Consider the following 19,995-nt stretch of genomic DNA (forward strand, 5'->3'; position numbering starts at 1 on the left):
TCAGCATTTCTCTAGCTTCCCTGTGCGTAGGGAAGCTCAGTTTTAGTCACAGTAGCTCCCACAAGTGTCTCCTCAGTGTGTTCCCATTTCCTTAGAAACAGTGTATTTGCTGGGAGAAAAGTGCATTACTGTGCGCTTTCACCGTTCAGCAAATACATGTGTAGAAGCACAGCGCTAGCAGAAACGAACGTTTCTCGACGTTTTGTAACTCAGGGAACAAGTGGCACACTTCTGAGATGCATTTGGGCAACTTTGTCCGAAATGAGTTTTTTGCCTACACAGACATGCCTATTTGCGCAGTAGTACAGATTCTGAGTATGTAACTGGGCTTGATGAAATCAGCATTTCTCTTGCTTCCCTGTGCGTTGGGAAGCTCAGTTTTAGTCACAGTAGCTCCCACAAGTGTCTCCTCAGTGTGTTCCCATTTCCTTAGAAACAGTGTATTTCCTGGGAGAAAAGTGCATTACTGTGCGCTTTCACCATTCAGCAAATACATGTGTAGAAGCACAGCGCTAGCAGAAACGAACGTTTCTCGACGTTGTCTAACTCAGGGAACAAGTTGCACACTTCTGAGATGCATTTGGGCAACTTTGTCAGAAATGAGTTTTTTGCCTAAAGAGACATGCCTATTTGCGCAGTAGTACAGATTCTGAGTATGTAACTGGGCTTGATGAAATCAGCATTTCTCTTGCTTCCCTGTGCGTAGGGAAGCTCAGTTTTAGTCACAGTAGCTCCCACAAGTGTCTCCTCAGTGTGTTCCCAGTTCCTTAGAAACAGTGTATTTGCTGGGAGAAAAGTGCATTATTGTGCGCTTTCACCGTTCAGCAAATACATGTGTAGAAGCACAGCGCTAGCAGAAACGACCGTTTCTCGACGTTTTCTAACTTAGGGAACAAGTGGCACACTTCTGAGATGCATTTGGGCAACTTTGTCTGAAATGAGTTTTTTGCCTACAGAGACATGCCTATTTGCGCAGTAGTACAGATTCTGAGTATGTAACTGGGCTTGATGAAATCAGCATTTCTCTTGCTTCCCTGTGTGTAGGGAAGCTCAGTTTAAGTCCCAGTAGCTCCCACAAGTGTCTCCTCAGTGTGTTCCCAGTTCCTTAGAAACAGTGTATTTGATGGGAGAAAAGTGCATTACTGTGCGCTTTCACCGTTCAGCAAATACATGTGTAGAAGCACAGCGCTAGCAGAAACGAACGTTTCTCGACGTTTTCTAACTCAGGGAACAAGTTGCACACTTCTGAGATGCATTTGGGCAACTTTGTCAGAAATGAGGTTTTTGCCTACAGAGACATGCCTATTTGCGCAGTAGTACAGATTCTGAGTATGTAACTGGGCTTGATGAAATCAGCATTTCTCTTACTTCGCTCTGCGTAGGGAAGCTCAGTTTTAGTCACAGTAGCTCCCACAAGTGTCTCCTCAGTGTGTTCCCATTTCCTTAGACACAGTGTATTTGCTGGGAGAAAAGTGCATTACTGTGCGCTTTCACCGTTCAGCAAATACATGTGTAGAAGCACAGCCCTAGCAGAAACGACCGTTTCTCGACGTTTTCTAACTCAGGGAACAAGTTGCACACTTCTGAGATGCATTTGGGCAACTTTGTCAGAAATGAGTTTTTTGCCTACAGAGTTGCCTATTTGCGCAGTAGTAGAGATTCTGAGTATGTAACTGGGCTTGATGAAATCAGCATTTCTCTTGCTTCCCTGTGCGTAGGGAAGCTCAGTTTTAGTCACAGTAGCTCCCACAAGTGTCTCCTCAGTGTGTTCCCAGTTCCTTAGAAACAGTGTATTTGCTGGGAGAAAAGTGAATTACTGTGCGCTTTCACCGTTCTGCAAATACTTGTGTAGAAGCACAGCGCTAGCAGAAAAGAACGTTTCTCGACGTTTTCTAACTCAGGGAACAAGTGGCACACTTCTGAGATGTATTCGGGCAACTTTGTCAGAAATGAGGTTTTTGCCTACAGAGACATGCCTATTTGCGCAGTAGTACAGATTCTGAGTATGTAACTGGGCTTGATGAAATCAGCATTTCTCTTGCTTCCCTGTGCGTAGGGAAGCTCAGTTTTAGTCACAGTAGCTCCCACAAGTGTCTCCTCAGTGTGTTCCCAGTTCCTTAGAAACAGTGTATTTGCTGGGAGAAAAGTGCATAACTGTGCGCTTTCACCGTTCAGGAAATACATGTGTAGAAGCACAGCGCTAGCAGAAACGAACGTTTCTCGACGTATTCTAACTTAAAGAAAAAGTTGCACACTTCTGAGATGCATTTGGGCAACTTTGTCAGAAATGAGTTTTTTGCCTAAAGAGACATGCCTATTTGCGCAGTAGTACAGATTCTGAGTATGTAACTGGGCTTGATGAAATCAGCATTTCTCTTGCTTCCCTGTGCGTAGGGAAGCTCAGTTTTAGTCACAGTAGCTCCCACAAGTGTCTCCTCAGTGTGTTCCCATTTCCTTAGAAACAGTGTATTTGCTGGGAGAAAAGTGCATTACTGTGAGCTTTCACCATTCAGCAAATACATGTGTAGAAGCACAGCGCTAGCAGAAACGAACGTTTCTCGACGTTTTCTAACTCAGGGAACAGGTTGCACACTTCTGAGATGCATTTGGGCAACTTTGTCAGAAATGAGTTTTTTGCCTACAGAGACATGCCTATTTGCGCAGTAGTACAGATTCTGAGTATGTAACTGGGCTTGATGAAATCAGCATTCTCTTGCTTCCCTTTGCGTAGGGAAGCTCAGTTTTAGTCACAGTAGCTCCCACAAGTGTCTCCTCAGTGTGTTCCCATTTCCTTAGAAACAGTGTATTTGCTGGGAGAAAAGTGCATTACTGTATGCCTTCACCGTTCAGCAAATACATGTGTAGAAGCACAGCGCTAGCAGAAACGAACGTTTCTCGACGTTGTCTAACTCAGGGAACAAGTTGCACACTTCTGAGATGCATTTGGGCAACTTTGTCAGAAATGAGTTTTTTGCCTACAGAGACATGCCTATTTGCGCAGTAGTACAGATTCTGAGTATGTAACTGGGCTTGATGAAATCAGCATTTCTCTTGCTTCCCTGTGCGTAGGGAAGCTCAGTTTTAGTCACAGTAGCTTCCACAAGTGTCTCCTCAGTGTGTTCCCATTTCCTTAGAAACAGTGTATTTGCTGGGAGAAAAGTGCATTACTGTGCGCTTTCACCGTTCAGCAAATACATGTGTAGAAGCACAGCACTAGCAGAAACGACCGTTTCTCGACGTTTTCTAACTCAGGGTACAAGTTGCACACTTCTGAGATGCATTTGGTCAACTTTGTCAGAAATGAGTTTTTTGCCTAAAGAGACATGCCTATTTGCGCAGTAGTACAGATTCTGAGTATGTAACTGGGCTTGATGAAATCAGCATTTCTCTAGCTTCCCTGTGCGTAGGGAATCTCAGTTTTAGTCACAGTAGCTCCCACAAGTGTCTCCTCAGTGTGTTCCCAGTTCCTTAGAAACAGTGTATTTGCTGGGAGAAAAGTGCATTACTGTGCGCTTTCACCGTTCAGCAAATACATGTGTAGAAGCACAGCGCTAGCAGAAACGAAAGTTTCTCGATGTTTTCTAACTCAGGGAACAAGTTGCACACTTCTGAGATGCATTTGGGCAACTTTGTCAGAAATGAGTTTTTTGCCTACAGATTAATGCCTATTTGCGCAGTAGTACAGATTCTGAGTATGTAACTGGGCTTGATGAAATCAGCATTTCTCTTGCTTCCCTGTGCATAGGGAAGCTCAGTTTTAGTCACAGTAGCTCCCACAAGTGTCTCCTCAGTGTGTTCCCATTTCCTTAGAAACAGTGTATTTGCTGGGAGAAAAGTGCATTACTGTGAGCTTTCACCATTCAGCAAATACATGTGTAGAAGCACAGCGCTAGCAGAAACGAACGTTTTTCGACGTTTTCTAACTCAGGGAACAGGTTGCACACTTCTGAGATGCATTTGGGCAACTTTGTCAGAAATGAGTTTTTTGCCTACAGAGACATGCCTATTTGCGCAGTAGTACAGATTCTGAGTATGTAACTGGGCTTGATGAAATCAACATTTCTCTTGCTTCCCTGTGCGTAGGGAAGCTCAGTTTTAGTCACAGTAGCTCCCACAAGTGTCTCAGTGTGTTCCCATTTCTTTAGAGACAGTGTATTTGCTGGGAGAAAAGTGCATTACTGTGCGCTTTCACCGTTCAGCAAATACATGTGTAGAAGCACAGCGCTAGCAGAAACGAACGTTTCTCGACGTTTTGTAACTCAGGGAACAAGTGGCACACTGCTGAGATGCATTTGGGCAACATTGTCAGAAATGAGTGTTTTGCCTTCAGAGACATGCCTATTTGCGCAATAGTACAGATTCTGAGTATGTAACTGGGCTTGATGAAATCAGCATTTCTCTTGCTTCCCTGTGCGTAGGGAAGCTCAGTTTTAGTCACAGTAGCTCCCACAAGTGTCTCCTCAGTGTGTTCCCATTTCCTTAAAAACAGTGTATTTGCTGGGAGAAAAGTGCATTATTGTACGCTTTCACCGTTCAGCAAATACATGTGTAGAAGCACAGCGCTAGCAGAAACGAACGTTTCTCGACGTTTTGTAACTCAGGGAACAAGTTGCATCACTTCTGAGATGCATTTGGGCAACTTTGTCAGAAATGAGTTTTTTGCCTACAGAGACATGCCTATTTGCGCAGTTGTACAGATTCTGAGTATGTAACTGGGCTTGATGAAATCAGCATTTCTCTTGCTTCCCTGTGCGTTGGGAAGCTCAGTTTTAGTCACAGTAGCTCCCACAAGTGTCTCCTCAGTGTGTTCCCATTTTCCTAGAAACAGTGTATTTGCTGGGAGAAAAGTGCATTACTGTGCGCTTTCACCGTTCAGCAAATACATGTGTAGAAGCACAGCGCTAGCAGAAACGAACGTTTCTCGACGTTTTCTAACTCAGGGAACAAGTTGCACACTTCTGAGATGCATTTGGGCAACTTTGTCAGAAATGAGTTTTTTGCCTACAGAGACATGCCTATTTGCGCAGTAGTACAGATTCTGAGTATGTAACTGGGCTTGATGAAATCAGCATTTCTCTTGCTTCCCTGTGCGTAGGGAAGCTCAGTTTTAGTCACAGTAGCTCCCACAAGTGTCTCAGTGTGTTCCCATTTCTTTAGAGACAGTGTATTTGCTGGGAGAAAAGTGCATTACTGTGCGCTTTCACCGTTCAGGAAATACATGTGTAGAAGCACAGCGCTAGCAGAAACGAACGTTTCTCGACGTTTTCTAACTCAGGGAACAAGTTGCACACTTCTGAGATGCATTTGGGCAACATTGTCAGAAATGAGTGTTTTGCCTTCAGAGACATGCCTATTTGCGCAATAGTACAGATTCTGAGTATGTAACTGGGCTTGATGAAATCAGCATTTCTCTTGCTTCCCTGTGCGTAGGAAAGCTCAGTTATAGTCACAGTAGCTCCCACAAGTGTCTCCTCAGTGTGTTCCCATTTCCTTAAAAACAGTGTATTTGCTGGGAGAAAAGTGCATTACTGTACGCTTTCACCGTTCAGCAAATACATGTGTAGAAGCACAGCGCTAGCAGAAACGAACGTTTCTCGACGTTTTCTAACTCAGGGAACAAGTTGCATCACTTCTGAGATGCATTTGGGCAACTTTGTCCGAAATGAGTTTTTTGCCTACAGAGACATGCCTATTTGCGCAGTTGTACAGATTCTGAGTATGTAACTGGGCTTGATGAAATCAGCATTTCTCTTGCTTCCCTGTGCGTTGGGAAGCTCAGTTTTAGTCACAGTAGCTCCCACAAGTGTCTCCTCAGTGTGTTCCCATTTTCTTAGAAACAGTGTATTTGCTGGGAGAAAAGTGCATTACTGTGCGCTTTCACCGTTCAGCAAATACATGTGTAGAAGCACAGCGCTAGCAGAAACGAACGTTTCTCGACGTTGTCTAACTCAGGGAACAAGTTGCACACTTCTGAGATGCATTTGGGCAACTTTGTCAGAAATGAGTTTTTTGCCTACAGAGACATGCCTATTTGCGCAGTAGTACAGATTCTGAGTATGTAACTGGGCTTGATGAAATCAGCATTTCTCTTGCTTCCCTGTGCGTAGGGAAGCTCAGTTTTAGTCACAGTAGCTTCCACAAGTGTCTCCTCAGTGTGTTCCCATTTCCTTAGAAACAGTGTATTTGCTGGGAGAAAAGTGCATTACTGTGCGCTTTCACCGTTCAGCAAATACATGTGTAGAAGCACAGCACTAGCAGAAACGACCGTTTCTCGACGTTTTCTAACTCAGGGAACAAGTTGCACACTTCTGAGATGCATTTGGTCAACTTTGTCAGAAATGAGTTTTTTGCCTAAAGAGACATGCCTATTTGCGCAGTAGTACAGATTCTGAGTATGTAACTGGGCTTGATGAAATCAGCATTTCTCTTGCTTCCCTGTGCGTAGGGAAGCTCAGTTTTAGTCACAGTAGCTCCCACAAGTATCTCCTCAGTGTGTTCCCATTTCCTTAGAAACAGTGTATTTGCTGGGAGAAAAGTGCATTACTGTGCGCTTTCACCGTTCAGCAAATACATGTGTAGAAGCACAGCGCTAGCAGAAACGAACGTTTCTCGACGTTTTCTAACTCAGGGAACAAGTTGCACACTTCTGAGATGCATTTGGGCAACTTTGTCAGAAATGAGTTTTTTGCCTACAGATTCATGCCTATTTGCGCAGTAGTACAGATTCTGAGTATGTAACTGGGCTTGATGAAATCAGCATTTCTCTTGCTTCCCTGTGCGTAGGGAAGCTCAGTTTTAGTCACAGTAGCTCCCACAAGCGTTTCCTCAGTGTGTTCCCATTTCCTTAGAAACAGTGTATTTGGTGGGAGAAAAGTGCATTACTGTGCGCTTTCACCGTTCAGCAAATACATGTGTAGAAGCACAGCGCTAGCCGATACGACAGTTTCTCGAAGTTTTCTAACTCAGGGAACAAGTTGCACACTTCTGAGATGCATTTGGGCAACTTTGTCAGAAATGAGTTTTTTGCCTACAGAGACATGCCTATTTGCGCATTAGTACAGATTCTGAGTATGTAACTGGGCTTGATGAAATCAGCATTTCTCTTGCTTCCCTGTGCGTAGGGAAGCTCAGTTTTAGTCACAGTAGCTCCCACAAGTGTCTCCTCAGTGTGTTCCCATTTCCTTAGAAACAGTGTATTTGCTGGGAGAAAAGTGCATTACTGTGCGCTTTCACCGTTCAGCAAATACATGTGTAGAAGCACAGCGCTAGCAGAAACAAACGTTTCTCGACGTTTTCTAACTCAGAGAACAAGTTGCACACTTCTGAGATGCATTTGGGCAACTTTGTCAGAAATGAGTTTTTTGCCTAAAGAGACATGCCTATTTGCGCAGTAGTACAGATTCTGAGTATGTAACTGGGCTTGATGAAATCAGCATTTCTCTTGCTTCCCTGTGCGTAGGGAAGCTCAGTTTTAGTCACAGTAGCTCCCACAAGTGTCTCCTCAGTGTGTTCCCATTTCCTTAGAAACTGTATTTGCTGGGAGAAAAGTGCATTACTGTGTGTTTTCACCGTTCAGCAAATACATGTGTAGAAGCACAGCGCTAGCAGAAACGACCGTTTCTCGATGTTTTCTAACTCAGGGAAGAAGTTGCACACTTCTGAGATACATTTGGGCAACTTTGTCAGAAATGAGTTTTTTGCCTACAGATTCATGCCTATTTGCGCAGTAGTACAGATTCTGAGTATGTAACTGGGCTGGATGAAATCAGCATTTCTCTTGCTTCCCTGTGCGTAGGGAAGCTCAGTTTTAGTCACAGTAGCTCCCACAAGTGTCTCCTCAGTGTGTTCCCATTTCCTTAGAAACAGTGTATTTGCTGGGAGAAAAGTGCATTACTGTGCGCTTTCACCGTTCAGCAAATACATGTGTAGAAGCACAGCGCTAGCAGAAACGAACGTTTCTCGACGTTGTCTAACTCAGGGAACAAGTTGCACACTTCTGAGATGCATTTGGGCAACTTTGTCAGAAATGAGTTTTTTGCCTACAGAGACATGCCTATTTGCGCAGTAGTACAGATTCTGAGTATGTAACTGGGCTTGATGAAATCAGCATTTCTCTTGCTTCCCTGTGCGTAGGGAAGCTCAGTTTTAGTCACAGTAGCTTCCACAAGTGTCTCCTCAGTGTGTTCCCATTTCCTTAGAAACAGTGTATTTGCTGGGAGAAAAGTGCATTACTGTGCGCTTTCACCGTTCAGCAAATACATGTGTAGAAGCACAGCACTAGCAGAAACGACCGTTTCTCGACGTTTTCTAACTCAGGGAACAAGTTGCACACTTCTGAGATGCATTTGGTCAACTTTGTCAGAAATGAGTTTTTTGCCTAAAGAGACATGCCTATTTGCGCAGTAGTACAGATTCTGAGTATGTAACTGGGCTTGATGAAATCAGCATTTCTCTTGCTTCCCTGTGCATAGGGAAGCTCAGTTTTAGTCACAGTAGCTCCCACAAGTATCTCCTCAGTGTGTTCCCATTTCCTTAGAAACAGTGTATTTGCTGGGAGAAAAGTGCATTACTGTGCGCTTTCACCGTTCAGCAAATACATGTGTAGAAGCACAGCGCTAGCAGAAACGAACGTTTCTCGACGTTTTCTAACTCAGGGAACAAGTTGCACACTTCTGAGATGCATTTGGGCAACTTTGTCAGAAATGAGTTTTTTGCCTAAAGAGACATGCCTATTTGCGCAGTAGTACAGATTCTGAGTATGTAACTGGGCTTGATGAAATCAGCATTTTTCTTGCTTCCCTGTGCGTAGGGAAGCTCAGTTTTAGTCACAGTAGCTCCCACAAGCGTTTCCTCAGTGTGTTCCCATTTCCTTAGAAACAGTGTATTTGGTGGGAGAAAAGTGCATTACTGTGCGCTTTCACCGTTCAGCAAATACATGTGTAGAAGCACAGCGCTAGCCGATACGACAGTTTCTCGAAGTTTTCTAACTCAGGGAACAAGTTGCACACTTCTGAGATGCATTTGGGCAACTTTGTCAGAAATGAGTTTTTTGCCTACAGAGACATGCCTATTTGCGCATTAGTACAGATTCTGAGTATGTAACTGGGCTTGATGAAATCAGCATTTCTCTTGCTTCCCTGTGCGTAGGGAAGCTCAGTTTTAGTCACAGTAGCTCCCACAAGTGTCTCCTCAGTGTGTTCCCATTTCCTTAGAAACAGTGTATTTGCTGGGAGAAAAGTGCATTACTGTGCGCTTTCACCGTTCAGCAAATACATGTGTAGAAGCACAGCGCTAGCAGAAACAAACGTTTCTCGATGTTTTCTAACTCAGAGAACAAGTTGCACACTTCTGAGATACATTTGGGCAACTTTGTCAGAAATGAGTTTTTTGCCTACAGAGACATGCCTATTTGCGCAGTAGTACAGATTCTGAGTATGTAACTGGGCTGGATGAAATCAGCATTTCTCTTGCTTCCCTGTGCGTAGGGAAGCTCAGTTTTAGTCACAGTAGCTCCCACAAGTGTCTCCTCAGTGTGTTCCCATTTCCTTAGAAACAGTGTTTTTGCTGGGAGAAAAGTGCATTACTGTGCGTTTTCACCGTTCAGCAAATACATGTGTAGAAGCACAGCACTAGCAGAAACGACCGTTTCTCGACGTTTTCTAACTCAGGGAACAAGTTGCACACTTCTGAGATGCATTTGGGCAACGTTGTCAGAAATGAGTTTTTTGCCTACAGAGACATGCCTATTTGCGCAGTAGTACAGATTCTGAGTATGTAACTGGGCTTGATGAAATCAGCATTTCTCTTGCTTCCCTGTGCGTAGGGAAGCTCAGTTTTAGTCACAGTAGCTCCCACAAGTGTCTCCTCAGTGTGTTCCCATTTCCTTAGAAACAGTGTATTTGCTGAGAGAAAAGTGCATTACTGTACGCTTTCACCGTTCAGCAAATACATGTGTAGAAGCACAGCGCTAGCAGAAACGAACGTTTCTCGACGTTTTGTAACTCAGGGAACAAGTTGCATCACTTCTGAGATGCATTTGGGCAACTTTGTCCGAAATGAGTTTTTTGCCTACAGAGACATGCCTATTTGCGCAGTTGTACAGATTCTGAGTATGTAACTGGGCTTGATGAAATCAGCATTTCTCTTGCTTCCCTGTGCGTTGGGAAGCTCAGTTTTAGTCACAGTAGCTCCCACAAGTGTCTCCTCAGTGTGTTCCCATTTTCTTAGAAACAGTGTATTTGCTGGGAGAAAAGTGCATTACTGTGCGCTTTCACCGTTCAGCAAATACATGTGTAGAAGCACAGCGCTAGCAGAAACGAACGTTTCTCGACGTTGTCTAACTCAGGGAACAAGTTGCACACTTCTGAGATGCATTTGGGCAACTTTGTCAGAAATGAGTTTTTTGCCTACAGAGTCATGCCTATTTGCGCAGTAGTACAGATTCTGAGTATGTAACTGGGCTTGATGAAATCAGCATTTCTCTTGCTTCCCTGTGCGTAGGGAAGCTCAGTTTTAGTCACAGTAGCTTCCACAAGTGTCTCCTCAGTGTGTTCCCATTTCCTTAGAAACAGTGTATTTGCTGGGAGAAAAGTGCATTACTGTGCGCTTTCACCGTTCAGCAAATACATGTGTAGAAGCACAGCGCTAGCAGAAACGAACGTTTCTCGACGTTTTCTAACTCAGGGAACAAGTTGCACACTTCTGAGATGCATTTGGGCAACTTTGTCAGAAATGAGTTTTTTGCCTACAGAGACATGCCTATTTGCGCAGTAGTACAGATTCTGAGTATGTAACTGGGCTTGATGAAATCAGCATTTCTCTTGCTTCCCTGTGCGTAGGGAAGCTCAGTTTTAGTCACAGTAGCTCCCACAAGCGTTTCCTCAGTGTGTTCCCATTTCCTTAGAAACAGTGTATTTGGTGGGAGAAAAGTGCATTACTGTGCGCTTTCACCGTTCAGCAAATACATGTGTAGAAGCACAGCGCTAGCCGATACGACAGTTTCTCGAAGTTTTCTAACTCAGGGAACAAGTTGCACACTTCTGAGATGCATTTGGGCAACTTTGTCAGAAATGAGTTTTTTGCCTACAGAGACATGCCTATTTGCGCATTAGTACAGATTCTGAGTATGTAACTGGGCTTGATGAAATCAGCATTTCTCTTGCTTCCCTGTGCGTAGGGAAGCTCAGTTTTAGTCACAGTAGCTCCCACAAATGTCTCCTCAGTGTGTTCCCATTTCCTTAGAAACAGTGTATTTGCTGGGAGAAAAGTGCATTACTGTGCGCTTTCACCGTTCAGCAAATACATGTGTAGAAGCACAGCGCTAGCAGAAACAAACGTTTCTCGACGTTTTCTAACTCAGAGAACAAGTTGCACACTTCTGAGATGCATTTGGGCAACTTTGTCAGAAATGAGGTTTTTGCCTACAGAGACATGCCTATTTGCGCAGTAGTACAGATTCTGAGTATGTAACTGGGCTTGATGAAATCAGCATTTCTCTTGCTTCCCTGTGCGTAGGGAAGCTCAGTTTTAGTCACAGTAGCTCCCACAAGTGTCTCCTCAGTGTGTTCCCATTTCCTTAGAAACTGTATTTGCTGGGAGAAAAGTGCATTACTGTGTGTTTTCACCGTTCAGCAAATACATGTGTAGAAGCACAGCGCTAGCAGAAACGACCGTTTCTCGACGTTTTCTAACTCAGGGAAGAAGTTGCACACTTCTGAGATGCATTTGGGCAACTTTGTCAGAAATGAGTTTTTTGCCTACAGATTCATGCCTATTTGCGCAGTAGTACAGATTCTGAGTATGTAACTGGGCTGGATGAAATCAGCATTTCTCTTGCTTCCCTGTGCGTAGGGAAGCTCAGTTTTAGTCACAGTAGCTCCCACAAGTGTCTCCTCAGTTTGTTCCCATTTCCTTAGAAACAGTGTTTTTGCTGGGAGAAAAGTGCATTACTGTGCGCTTTCAACGTTCAGCAAATACATGTGTAGAAGGACAGCACTAGCAGAAACGACCGTTTCTCGACGTTTTCTAACTCAGGGAACAAGTTGCACACTTCTGAGATGCATTTGGGCAACTTTGTCAGAAATGAGTTTTTTGCCTACAGAGACATGCCTATTTGCGCAGTAGTACAGATTCTGAGTATGTAACTGGGCTTGATGAAATCAGCATTTCTCTTGCTTCCCTGTGCGTAGGGAAGCTCAGTTTTAGTCACAGTAGCTCCCACAAGTGTCTCCTCAGTGTGTTCCCATTTCCTTAGAAACAGTGTATTTGCTGGGAGAAAAGTGCATTACTGTGCGCTTTCACCGTTCAGCAAATACATGTGTAGAAGCACAGCGCTAGCAGAAACGACCGTTTCTCGACGTTTTCTAACTCAGGGAACAAGTTGCACACTTCTGAGATGCATTTGGGCAACTTTGTCAGAAATGAGTTTTTTTCCTACAGAGACATGCCTATTTGCGCAGTAGTACAGATTCTGAGTATGTAACTGGGCTTGATGAAATCAGCATTTCTCTTGCTTCCCTGTGCGTAGGGAAGCTCAGTTTTAGTCACAGTAGCTCCCACAAGTGTCTCCTCAGTGTGTTCCCACATCCTTAGAAACAGTGTATTTGCTGGGAGAAAAGTGCATTACTGTGCGCTTTCACTGTTCAGCAAATACATGTGTAGAAGCACAGCGCTAGCAGAAATGAACGTTTCTCGACGTTTTCTAACTCAGGGAACAAGTTGCACACATCTGAGATGCATTTGGGCAACTTTGTCAGAAATGAGTTTTTTGCCTACAGAGACATGCCTATTTGCGCAGTAGTACAGATTCCGAGTATGTAACAGGGCTTGATGAAATCAGCATTTCTGTTGCTTCCCTGTGCGTAGGGAAGTTCAGTTTTAGTCACAGTAGCTCCCACAAGTGTCTCCTCAGTGTGTTCCCATTTCCTTAGAAACAGTGTATTTGCTGGTAGAAAAGTGCATTACTGTGCGCTTTCACCGTTCAGCAAATACATGTGTAGAACCACAGCGCTAGCAGAAACCACGGTTTCTCGACGTTTTCTAATTCAGGGAACAAGTTGCACACTTCTGAGATGCATTTGGGCAACTTTGTCAGAAATGAGTTTTTTTCCTACAGAGACATGCCTATTTGCGCAGTAGTACAGATTCTGAGTATGTAACTGGGCTTGATGAAATCAGCATTTCTCTTGCTTCCCTGTGCGTAGGGAAGCTCAGTTTTAGTCACAGTAGCTCCCACAAGTGTCACCTCAGTGTGTTCCCAGTTCCTTAGAAACAGTGTATTTGCTGGGAGAAAAGTGCATTATTGTGCGCTTTCACCGTTCTTCAAATACATGTGTAGAAGCACAGCGCTAGCTGAAACTACCGTTTCTCGACGTTTTCTAACTCAGGGAACAAGTGGCACACTTCTGAGATGCATTTGGGCAACGTTGTCAGAAATGAGTTTTTTGCCTACAGAGACATGCCTATTTGCGCAGTAGGACAGATTCTGAGTATGTAACTGGGCTTGATGAAATCAGCATTTCTCTTGCTTCCCTGTGCGTAGGGAAGCTCAGTTTTAGTCACAGTAGCTCCCACAAGTGTCTCCTCAGTGTGTTCCCATTTCCTTAGAAACAGTGTATTTGCTGGGAGAAAAGTACTTTACTGTGTGCTTTCACCGTTCAGCAAAAACATGTGTAGAAGCACAGCGCTAGCAGAAACGAACGGTTCTCGACGTTTTCTAACTCAGGGAACAAGTTGCACACTTCTGAGATGCATTTGGGCAACTTTGTCAGAAATGAGTTTTTTGCCTACAGATTCATGCCTATTTGCGCAGTAGTACAGATTCTGAGTATGTAACTGGGCTTGATGAAATCAGCATTTCTCTTGCTTCCCTGTGCGTAGGGAAGCTCAGTTTTAGTCACAGTAGCTCCCACAAGTGTCTCCTCAGTGTGTTCCCATTTCCTTAGAAACAGTGTATTTGCTGGGAGAAAAGTGCATTACTGTGCACATTCACCGTTCAGCAAATACATGTGTAGAAGCACAGCGCTAGCAGAAACGAATGTTTCTCGACGTTGTCTAACTCAGGGAACAAGTTGCACACTTCTGAGATGCATTTGGGCAACATTGTCAGAAATGAGTTTTTTGCCTACAAAGACATGCCTATTTGCGCAGTAGTACAGATTCTGAGTATGTAACTGGGCTTGATGAAATCAGCATTTCTCTTGCTTCCCTGTGCGTAGGGAAGCTCAGTTTTAGTCACAGTAGCTCCCACAAGTGTCTCCTCAGTGTGTTCCCATTTCCTTAGAAACAGTGTATTTGCTGGGAGAGAAGTGCATTACTGTGCGCTTTCACCGTTCAGCAAATACATGTGTAGAAGCACAGCGTTAGCAGATATGACCGTTTCTCGACGTTTTCTAACTCAGGGAACAAGTTGCACAGTTTTGAGATGCATTTGGGCAACTTAGTCAGAAATGAGTTTTTTGCCTACAGAGACATGCCTATTTGCGCAGTAGTACAGATTCTGAGTATGTAACTGGGCTTGATGAAATCAGCATTTCTCTTGCTTCCCTGTGCGTAGGGAAGCTCAGTTTTAGTCACAGTAGCTCCCACAAGTGTCTCCTCAGTGTGTTCCCATTTCCTTAGAAACAGTGTATTTGCTGGGAGAAAAGTGCATTACTGTGCGCTTTCACCGTTCAGCAAATACATGTGTAGAAGCACAGCGTTAGCAGATATGACCGTTTCTCGACGTTTTCTAACTCAGGGAACAAGTTGCACATTTTTGAGGTGCATTTGGGCAACTTTGTCAGAAATGAGTTTTTTGCCTAGAGAGACATGCCTCTTTGCGCAGTAGGACAGATTCTGAGTATGTAACTGGGCTTGATGAAATCAGCATTTCTCTTGCTTCCCTTTGCTTAGGGAAGCTCAGTTTCAGTCACAGTAGCTCCCACAAGTGTCTCCTCAGTGTGTTCCCATTTCCTTAGAAACAGTGTATTTGCTGGGAGAAAAGTACTTTACTGTGTGCTTTCACCGTTCAGCAAAAACATGTGTAGAAGCACAGCGCTAGCAGAAACGAACGGTTCTCATCGTTTTCTAACTCTGGGAACAAGTTGCACACTTCTGAGATGTATTTGGGCAACATTGTCAGAAATCAGTTTTTTGCCTACAAAGACATGCCTATTTTCGCAGTAGTAGAGATTCTGAGTATGTAACTGGGCTTGATGAAATCAGCATTTCTCTTGCTTCCCTGTGCGTAGGGAAGCTCAGTTTTAGTCACAGTAGCTCCCACAAGTGTCTCCTCAGTGTGTTCCCATTTCCTTAGAAACAGTGTATTTGCTGGGAGAAAAGTGCATTACTGTGCGCTTTCACCGTTCAGCAAATACATGTGTAGAAGCACAGCGTTAGCAGATACGACCATTTCTCGACGTTTTCTAACTCAGGGAACAAGTTGCACACTTCTGAGATGCATTTGGGCAACTTTGTCAGAAATGAGTTTTTTGCCTACAGAGACAAATCCTATTTGCTCAGTAGTACAGATTCTGAGTATGTAACTGGGCTTGAGGAAATCAACATTTCTCTTGCTTCCCTGTGCGTAGGGAAGCTCAGTTTTAGTCACAGTAGCTCCCACAAGTGTCTCCTCAGTGTGTTCCCATTTCTTTAAAAACAGTGTATTTGCTGGGAGAAAAGTGCATTACTGTGCGCTTTCACCGTTCAGCAAATACATGTGTAGAAGCACAGCGCTAGCAGAAATGACCGTTTCTCGACGTTTTCTAACTCAGGGAACAAGTTGCACACTTCTGAGATGCATTTGGGCAACTTTTTCAGAAATGAGGTTTTTGCCTAAAGAGACATGCCTATTTGCGCAGTAGTACAGATTCTGAGTATGTAACTGGGCTTGATGAAATCAGCATTTCTCTTGCTTCCCTGTGCGTAGGGAAGCTCAGTTTTAGTCACAGTGGCTCCCAAAAGTGTCTCCTCAGTGTGTTCCCATTTCCTTAGAAACAGTGTATTTGCTGGGAGAAAAGTGCATTACTGTGCGCTTTCACCGTTCAGCAAATACATGTGTAGAAGCACAGCGCTAGCAGAAACGACCGTTTCTCGACGTTTTCTAACTCACGGAACAAGATACACACTTCTGAGATGCATTTGGGCAACTTTGTCAGAAATGAGTTTTTTGCCTAAAGAGACATGCCTATTTGCGCAGTAGTACAGATTCTGAGTATGTAACTGGGCTTGATGAAATCAGCATTTCTCTTGCTTCCCTGTGCATAGGGAAGCTCAGTATTAGTCACAGTAGCTCCCACAAGTGTCTCCTCAGTGTGTTTCCATTTCCTTAGAAACAGTGTATTTGCTGGGAGAAAAGTGCATTACTGTGTGCTTTCACCGTTCAGCAAGTACATGTGTAGAAGCACAGCGCTAGCAGAAACGACCGTTTCTCGACGTTTTCTAACTCAGGGAACAAGTTGCACACTTCTGAGATGCATTTGGGCAACTTTGTCAGAAATGAGTTTTTTGCCTAAAGAGACATGCCTATTTGCGCAGTAGTACAGATTCTGAGTATGTAACTGGGCTTGATGAAATCAGCATTTCTCTTGCTTCCCTGTGCATAGGGAAGCTCAGTTTTAGTCACAGTAGCTCCCACAAGTTTCTCCTCAGTGTGTTCCCATTTCCTTAGAAACAGTGTATTTCCTGGGAGAAAAGTGCATTACTGTGCGCTTTCACCGTTCAGCAAATACATATGTAGAAGCACAGCGCTAGCAGAAACGAACGTTTCTCGACGTTTTCTAACTCAGGGAACAAGTTGCACACTTCTGAGATGCCTTGGGCAACTTTGTCAGAAATGAGTTTTTTGCCTACAGAGACATGCCTTTTTGCGCAGTAGTACAGATACTGAGTATGTAACTGGGCTTGATGAAATCAGCATTTCTCTTGCTTCCCTGTGCGTAGTGAAGCTCAGTTTTAGTCACAGTAGCTCCCACAAGTGTCTCCTCAGTGTGTTCCCATTTCCTTAGAAACAGTGTATTTGCTGGGAGAAAAGTGCATTACTGTGCACTTTCACCGTTCAGCAAGTACATGTGTAGAAGCACAGCGCTAGCAGAAAAGACCATGTCTCGACGTTTTCTAACTCCGGGAACAAGTTGCACACTTCTGAGATGCATTTGGGCAACTTTGTCAGAAATGAGTTTTTTGCCTAAAGAGACATTCCTATTTGCGCAGTAGTACAGATTCTGAGTATGTAACTGGGCTTGATGAAATCAGCATTTCTCTTGCTTCCCTGTGCGTAGGGAAGCTCAGTTTTAGTCACAGTAGCTCCCACAAGTGTCTCCTCAGTGTGTTCCCATTTCCTTAGAAACAGCGTATTTGCTGGGAGAAAAGTGCATTACTGTGCGCTTTCACCGTTCAGCAAATACATGTGTAGAAGCACAGCGCTAGCAGAAACGACCGTTTCTCAACATTTTCTAACTCAGGGAACAAGTTGCACACTTCTGAGATGCATTTGGGCAACTTTGTCAGAAATGAGTTTTTTGCCTAAAGAGACATGCCTATTTGCGCAGTAGTACAGATTCTGAGTATGTAACTGGGCTTGATGAAATCAGCATTTCTCTTGCTTCCCTGTGCATAGGGAAGCTCAGTTTTAGTCACAGTAGCTCCCACAAGTTTCTCCTCAGTGTGTTCCCATTTCCTTAGAAACAGTGTATTTCCTGGGAGAAAAGTGCATTACTGTGCGCTTTCACCGTTCAACAAATACATATGTAGAAGCACAGCGCTAGCAGAAACGAACGTTTCTCGACGTTTTCTAACTCAGGGAACAAGTTGCACACTTCTGAGATGCCTTGGGCAACTTTGTCAGAATTGAGTTTTCTGCCTACAGAGACATGCCTTTTTGCGCAGTAGTACAGATTCTGAGTATGTAACTGGGCTTGATGAAATCTGCATTTCTCTTGCTTCCCTGTGCGTAGGGAAGCTCAGTTTTAGTCACAGTAGCTCCCAAAAGTGTCTCCTCAGTGTGTTCCCATTTCCTTAGAAACAGTGTATTTGCTGGGAGAATAGTGCATTACTGTGCACTTTCACCGTTCAGCAAGTACATGTGTAGAAGCACAGCGCTAGCTGAAAAGACCGTGTCTCCACGTTTTCTAACTCAGAGAACAAGTTGCACACTTCTGAGATGCATTTGGGCAACTTTATCAGAAATGAGTTTTTTGCCTACGGAGACATGCCTATTTGCGCAGTAGTACAGATTCTGAGTATGTAACTGGGCTTGATGAAATCAGCATTTCTCTTGCTTCCCTGTGTGGAGGGAAGCTCAGTTTTAGTCACAGTAGCTCCCACAAGTGTCTCCTCAGTGTGTTCCCATTTCCTTAGAAACAGTGTATTTGCTGGGAGAAAAGTGCATTACTGTGCGCTTTCACCGTTCAGCAAATACATGTGTAGAAGCACAGCGCTAGCAGAAACGAACGTTTCTCGACGTTTTCTAACTCAGGGAACAAGTTGCACACTTCTGAGATGCATTTGGGCAACTTTGTCAGAAATGAGTTTTTTGCCTAAAGAGACATGCCTATTTGCGCAGTAGTACAGATTCTGAGTATGTAACTGGGCTTGATGAAATCAGCATTTCTCTTACTTCCCTGTGCGTTGGGAAGCTCAGTTTTAGTCACAGTAGCTCCCACAAGTGTCTCCTCCGTGTGTTCCCATTTCCTTAGAAACAGTGTATTTGCTGGGAGAAAAGTGCACATTCCTGTGCGCTTTCACCGTTCAGCAAATACATGTGTAGAAGCACAGCGCTAGCAGAAATGAACGTTTCTCGACGTTTTCTAACTCAGGGAACAAGTTGCACACTTCTGAGATGCATTTGGGCAACTTTGTCAGAAATGAGTTTTTAGCCTAAAGAGACATTCCTATTTGCGCAGTAGTACAGACTCTGAGTATGTAACTGGGCTTGATGAAATCAGCATTTCTCTTGCTTCCCTGTGCGTAGGGAAGCTCAGTTTTAGTCACAGTAGCTCCCACAAGTGTCTCCTCAGTGTGTTCCCATTTCCTTAGAAACAGTGTATTTCCCGGGAGAAAAGTGCATTACTGTGCGCTTTCACCGTTCAGCAAATACATGTGTAGAAGCACAGCGCTAGCAGAAACGAACGTTTCTCGACGTTTTCTAACTCAGGGAACAAGTTGCACACTTCTGAGATGCATTTGGGCAACTTTGTCAGAAATGAGTTTTTTGCCTACAGAGACATGCCTATTTGCGCAGTAGTATAGATTCTGTGTATGTAACTGGGCTTGATGAAATCAGCATTTCTCTTGCTTCCCTGTGCGTAGGGAAGCTCAGTTTTAGTCACTGTAGCTCCCACAAGTGTCTCCTAAGTGTGTTCCCATTTCCTTAGAAACAGTGTATTTGCTGGGAGAAAAGTGCATTACTGTGCGCTTTCACCGTTCAGCAAATACATGTGTAGAAGCACAGCGCTAGCAGAAACGACCGTTTCTCCACGTTTTCTAACTCAGGGAACAAGTTGCACACTTCTGAGATGCATTTGGGCAACTTTGTCAGAAATGAGTTTTTTGCCTAAAGAGACATGCCTATTTGCGCAGTAGTACAGATTCTGAGTATGTAACTGGGCTTGATGAAATCAGCATTTCTCTTGCTTCCCTGTGCGTAGGGAAGCTCAGTTTTAGTCACAATAGCTCCTACAAGTGTCTCCTCAGTGTGTTCCCATTTCCTTAGAAACAGTGTATTTGCTGGGAGAAAAGTGCACATTACTGTGCGCTTTCACCTTTCAGCAAATACATGTGTAGAAGCACAGCGCTAGCAGAAACGAACATTTCTCGACGTTTTCTAACTCAGGGAACAAGTTGCACACTTCTGAGATGCATTTGGGCAACTTTGTCAGAAATGAGTTTTTTGCCTAAAGAGACATGCCTATTTGCGCAGTAGTACAGATTCTGAGTATGTAACTGGGCTTGATGAAATCAGCATTTCTCTTGCTTCCCTGTGCGTAGGGAAGCTCAGTTTTAGTAACAGTAGCTCCC

This window comes from Acomys minous (genome assembly GCF_964271855.1).
Source record: "Acomys minous genome assembly, contig: scaffold_26, whole genome shotgun sequence".
Lineage (NCBI taxonomy): Eukaryota > Metazoa > Chordata > Mammalia > Rodentia > Muridae > Acomys > Acomys minous.